This window comes from Sinocyclocheilus rhinocerous, unplaced genomic scaffold (assembly GCF_001515625.1).
Source record: "Sinocyclocheilus rhinocerous isolate Xijiao unplaced genomic scaffold, SAMN03320098_v1.1 C37017661, whole genome shotgun sequence".
NCBI lineage: Eukaryota > Metazoa > Chordata > Actinopteri > Cypriniformes > Cyprinidae > Sinocyclocheilus > Sinocyclocheilus rhinocerous.
This window is the reverse complement of record NW_015787199.1, coordinates 1-5,469: the sequence shown is the minus strand read 5'-3', so window position 1 is coordinate 5,469 and position 5,469 is coordinate 1. Positions and strand designations below refer to the sequence as shown.

The 5,469-nt window shown below is 36.3% G+C and overlaps 1 long non-coding RNA gene across 1 annotated transcript; it reads left to right on the top strand.

Moving 5' to 3' along the window:
• The first annotated feature begins 1,252 nt into the window (after positions 1-1,252).
• LOC107736820 (uncharacterized) lies at positions 1,253-5,469 on the top strand. Its single transcript, XR_001639740.1, has 4 exons — positions 1,253-1,501; positions 1,898-2,022; positions 3,906-4,027; positions 5,431-5,469. It is a non-coding gene; the product is annotated as an uncharacterized LOC107736820 (long non-coding RNA).

Sequence of the window (5,469 nt, the reverse complement as noted above, 5' to 3'; positions counted from 1 at the left end):
TGAGACATTATTACTGGATATTTGGTGCTTTGGAGTGTGGAGGAGGGGTGCGCCTGAGTGGGTTGTCATGACAACCACCTCTATATTTCTTTGATATGTAATTATGCTATATGGTGCCTACCACTCCCCATCCCCCCACCCAAGAAATTACATTTGTTTCTATATATGTGTGCATACATATGTGCTGCATTGTGATGGATATGTGCCTCAAGAGCCGTCAGTGTTTGTCATTTTACTTCTCTGCATGCAAAGAAATCCATGTGGATGATAATGGGGTGAAGATGGCGAAAGGTTAGCTATGGTGACAATATGAGGAGGACAAACGGGGTCCCAATGTCCCATCTATAACTTCTGAAGGCCTCAATCAAATGGTGCCAATTCCATTTTAAACACTTATACAGCAGCATTATCAATGTGAGATTTGAACTTGAGAGGTAGACCGTCTTTGAACATGGCCTTGAAACTAAAAATCCAAAACCAGATATGCACTCTTAAAAATAAAGGTTCCAAAACTGGGTTTTAACAGTGATGCCATATAGAAGAACGATTTTTGGTTACCTAAAGAACATTTCAGTGAAGAGTTCTTAGAAGAACCACTTTTTTCTTGGCGTAAAGAACATTTTAAAAATCTAAAGAACCTTTTTCCACTATAGATAACCTTTTGTGTAATGGAAATGTTCCATGGATGTTAAAGATTCTTCATTGAACCATCAGTGCCAATGAAGAACCTATGTTTTTAAGAGTGTATTATCTGCCATTTGGGCTCATTTTTGGACCCCAAACCAAAGTTAGTTGCATGCGGGCAGAACAGTTGCATGCTAAAATGCCATTGGCCTGAAGAGCACTAACTTTAAGTTTGGATCATATATGGCGTTTTATACGCTCACAAATGTCTACTGTAAATACAGAACTGTAATAAGGAAGCAGGCTGGCGAGGAGTTGCTAATCGACTTTTTTCCTCTCTCTCTCTCTCTTCCGGCTCAGTTCCCGTTCATCCTTTTTTCGGAGTTATGGTTATTGTGGGATGTCAGTGACTATGTTTATTATTATGGGATGTTAACTGGGGTGGGAGGGGGTGGCTGTCTCCATGGCAACTGTTGCTAAGGGCACGGTGGAATGGGGAAGAGAGGGTCTGTCTTTGGTTGTTGGGGGGGGTTATTATGGTCTGTATGTTGCAAGGTAACTATGCGGTGGGGGGAAGGGTGAATGTCTGTATGTATGTGTATGTGTGAATATGGGGAGGGAGATTATTATGGGATGTCTGGCCCCTGATCTCTTTGTGTCTATGCAAAGGGTGTAAGTGGCAGAAAGAGAAACTGCGACGTTGTGTGCATCCTACAGCTGGGAAAAACATAGGCTGGATCCACTTTCCCTACATATTCATTAGAAACAGGGATATTACAAATTGATTTTAAGTGTTGATGAAAAGGAGCCTATACAACGTGGGGACATCTTAGATTGAATTAGCTGTTTGTTTGAAAAAGGGAACAGGTCAAGTTGTGTGAGTACACTTTCTAACATTGTATTACATTTATTCTAATTATGTTTTTATTTATGACATCTTTTAATGCATGTAGAATGAAAGGAATCTTAAAAGTTATGGAGACTTTGCAGGTTAGCATCCCTAGCCTGCTTAGCTAATGCCTCACTCACATCATGCCCCATTTGCCTATTAAATCTCCATAACTTGTTTCAGCCGCGTATTTTAAAAGTTTAAGCATGCCTTTTTTTCAGTTGCATTAAACCAAATGATATTTGTTCACTATTGTTAGATATATTTGCACGCTTCTCGGATTTTGTTTCCTTGGCATGGAGTGACCACTATGATCAGCATGCTACCGTGACTATTAACTTCCGTTTGTATTGTTCTTTTATTTTCTGTCTCCCCCGGCTTCAGGAAAGCACCAGAGGAGGCGAAATCGGCATACAAGTGTTCACAATCCTCTCTAGCTGGTGTAATCAACAATATGTCCGGCAGTGGGGACGACAGAAACGATTTTGAACATCGTTCTATGATGCAAGGTAAAATATTTACGTTTACTGATGCGGGTCAACTCCACTAGATTAGTCGCTGTTGTTTACTGTGTATGTGAATGAAATGTAAATACACGAAATGTTTAAACGGATTATTCATGACGTATTTTATGTTCTCAGTTGGACTTTATTGGTGCGAAACTTAATTTATTCGACGAAGCAGTGGCTAGTCGGCTAACGAAACAACAAGCGCGGTTGATTCGAGATGTTTCCTTTCTTATAAAACATAGTAAACCAGAATTGTCGTCTTTATGAGTAATTCATCTTATATATTTGGATACCTTTGCATTTTATCACCCCCTTGATGGTTTTTAGTCAGCGCTTTGTTTTGCCGGTTTTTTACGCGGCTAACCGTCGACTTACCTGCTATTTTTTTACCGTCACACTCAAATAATATGTCTTCATATTAGTCAAACATGGCACAAAACGTAAATTTAAGCAAATTTGGGAGCTTATTGAGCAGTACTGATGGTTTTATAGTAACATTAGATGTGTTATGATGTTGTTGTACCGGCATCGGTGCTTAGCGGCCTACCGGTAACAGTCGCGTGAGAGTTTGACGCGTGAGGTTTTTCTGTGTCCTCGCGCTCTGGCTGTTCGCGCGCTGTCGGCCTGTAGCTTTCAAGCTCGAAAATGCTATTTTGCGTGTGAAATAACTATAAACGTTGATTTTACGTTTAATATTTTGATTGTGCACTTCAGCGTGTGCAGGAATCGGATGTGACGCCAGTTTTTTCAGGGAAATGGTTAAAGGGGGGCTTTGCCCGGGCATTCAGAGTGCTGAATGGAGCAAAATACTCGGTGTATTTATGCCTTGCTTTCTGTCTTACATGATTAGTAAGATTTATTTTAACCACTTCAGGAAGGAAATTATGATTTCATATGTGTTGTGTGTGTGCTTAATTTAGTATCTATGGTGCAGTTAGTCAACTCAAAGAGGCTTCTATATTAATATACTGTGGTACCTGGAGAAAAGCCAGTATATTGTTTTTCATAATGAAATTCGAGGCAAGTCCATTAAGATCTTATCAGATTACTGTCATCCATGGGAAAATTTAGTCAAGGACTGACAGAGGAATAATAATAACAACAGTGCAGTGTCACTTCCCTAAACAGACAGTAAAATCAGTGCCATATGCAGCTGTTAGAAGTGACACAAAATTACATGTCCTTAAGTTCAGTGTTTGCAATCCTGTTACCAACAATATTGTATCTGGTTATAATGCTCAGGTCACTTGTATCAGTGATTTTTCTTCGGCCATTTAATACTTCCTGTATCACAGTGAGATCACAGTCTAATTGACATCACTTCTCACTGTATAGCGCACAGGATGATTTTTAACCGACCCAGATCAAATGACTAAAATAGATTTGTAGATGACTAATCTATTGCTGTCCTATTATTAGATTAAATGTAAATGTCAACGCACTGTGTTGATGATTGATTGGATTAATCAGAGCAGCTCTTTTTCTAATTACAGGGTTAGCATGCTCATGAATTTTATTTTATTTTTAATTCATTTATTTTACTTTTAAAATGGTAATTTCCTGGTCTGACAATGAGGAAAATCAGTAGAAATTTCATAGTGAATATACAGAATATATGGACTAGATCTTCACATAAAAATGCAGGCTTAATGTTTGAGTTTACAATATTAAAACAAGTAGGTAGGCCTATTTCTCAGTGCAATTATTTTTATTAATATTTATAGAATAATTCTTATCCGAATGACTGGGATAGAATAATGTATCAAGGGAAAAATAATTACACTTTAAATAATTGAAATAAATTAAATAATAAATTTAAAAAAATAGTTTTTCATTTATTGAAATCAAAATCATTTATTAAATGATTTGTGTTTGTTCCACAGACGAGGATGACCTGGACGAGGAGTTGTCAGAAAATGATGCCCCAAAGGTGAAAAAGAAGAAGAAAGCCAAAAAAAGTAGCCGCGAGAGCAAAGGCAGCAAGAGGAATCGCTCCCGGAGAGAGGTAATGGCCTTTTCTGTGAGTGTGTGTGTGTGGATATTGTTTGTGTGTGATATCCTTGGAGAATGCAATATTCACTGTCCTTATGTTATGGATTAGAAACCTCCCCCACAGTGTCTTAATGAGAAACAGAGCAATTTAGCTGGCGCCGCAAATGGGATAACATGTCCTAATGACTGTTAATATCAAAGGTACATAATTCAATTTTTTTAGCCACTGAATCCAGATCCGACTGCTTCATTAATAATATCTGCTGTTGTGTTCAAAAGACTAAGTGCTTTTGTTGTAACATGTAGTCATGTAGTCTACTATCCAAATTTCAACATTTCATTTGTGCTGCAAAATCTGATTCTTGACTAACTGGTCAAGTGATCCCTTTATTTATTTATTTTAAATATTGAACATAGTATAAACTAGTCAGGTTTTAATCTTATAATACAAGCTGAGTCATTTAATGTAAAGATTGCAAGCTGGTTTTTGTAACGTCATAAGTGGTTGTTAAAAGGACTTTGTATGAATGCGAGCTCATGCACAAGTTGGATGGGATTTTTGCCTGCTTGTGAGCTGAGACGGTGATACTACTGTCATAATGGACAATAATAGTTAATGCTAGAGTAATGCAGGAAGCCTAAAATGATTACTAGGTTTTTTTTTAAGTTTTGCGTTTATCATGACTGCTTTGCCATTGATTTTTAATTTTAAAAACTATGTAAAAAAAAATGTATGATTGGCTGCTGGTTAATGAAATGAATACATTCTTCAAATAAAAAATTGCAATAAATCATCTAACAACAAATTGATTTATTTCCTCTATTTTTATGTTTTTGGGTAGTTGATATTTCCTGCAGGATTAAATTTAAAACTATTTTAATTAAACATTTAGCTAATTATTTTACAGTTATGCCTGCTGATTTTATGGCTATATATGTTAGTGGTTATGTACATTTAGATATTTGTATATTTAAAAATTAACTCTCCTTCAAAATTGTTTTAAAAGAAGGAAAAAGTGTTAACAAATGGTGATCTGCTATGAGTTAGTAAGATTTTTAAATCTTTCTGATGGAAAGTCTTTTATGCTCACCATGGCTACATTTATTTGATAAGAATAATAATTTGTGTTGCTTTGATATTTTTGTAGATACTGTTTTTTTTTTTTCCAGGATTCTTTGAATAGAAATTTCAAATGAATAGCCTTTATGTAAAAATAAAAAAGCTTTGTAACATTATAAATGTCTTTAGTGTCACTTTTGATTAATTAAATGCTTTAAAAATCTTACGAAGTTCAAACCTTTGAATAGTATAATACATTAATATAAACCTTATCCTAAGATCCTGTTTTGGACAATGGACTAGTGATTTTACCAGCATCCAAAACTGATCAAAAGTATGTCCTGTGTGTTCTCCAGGATATCGGCATCAGTTCTCCGGAGCCAGTGGAAGGCCCT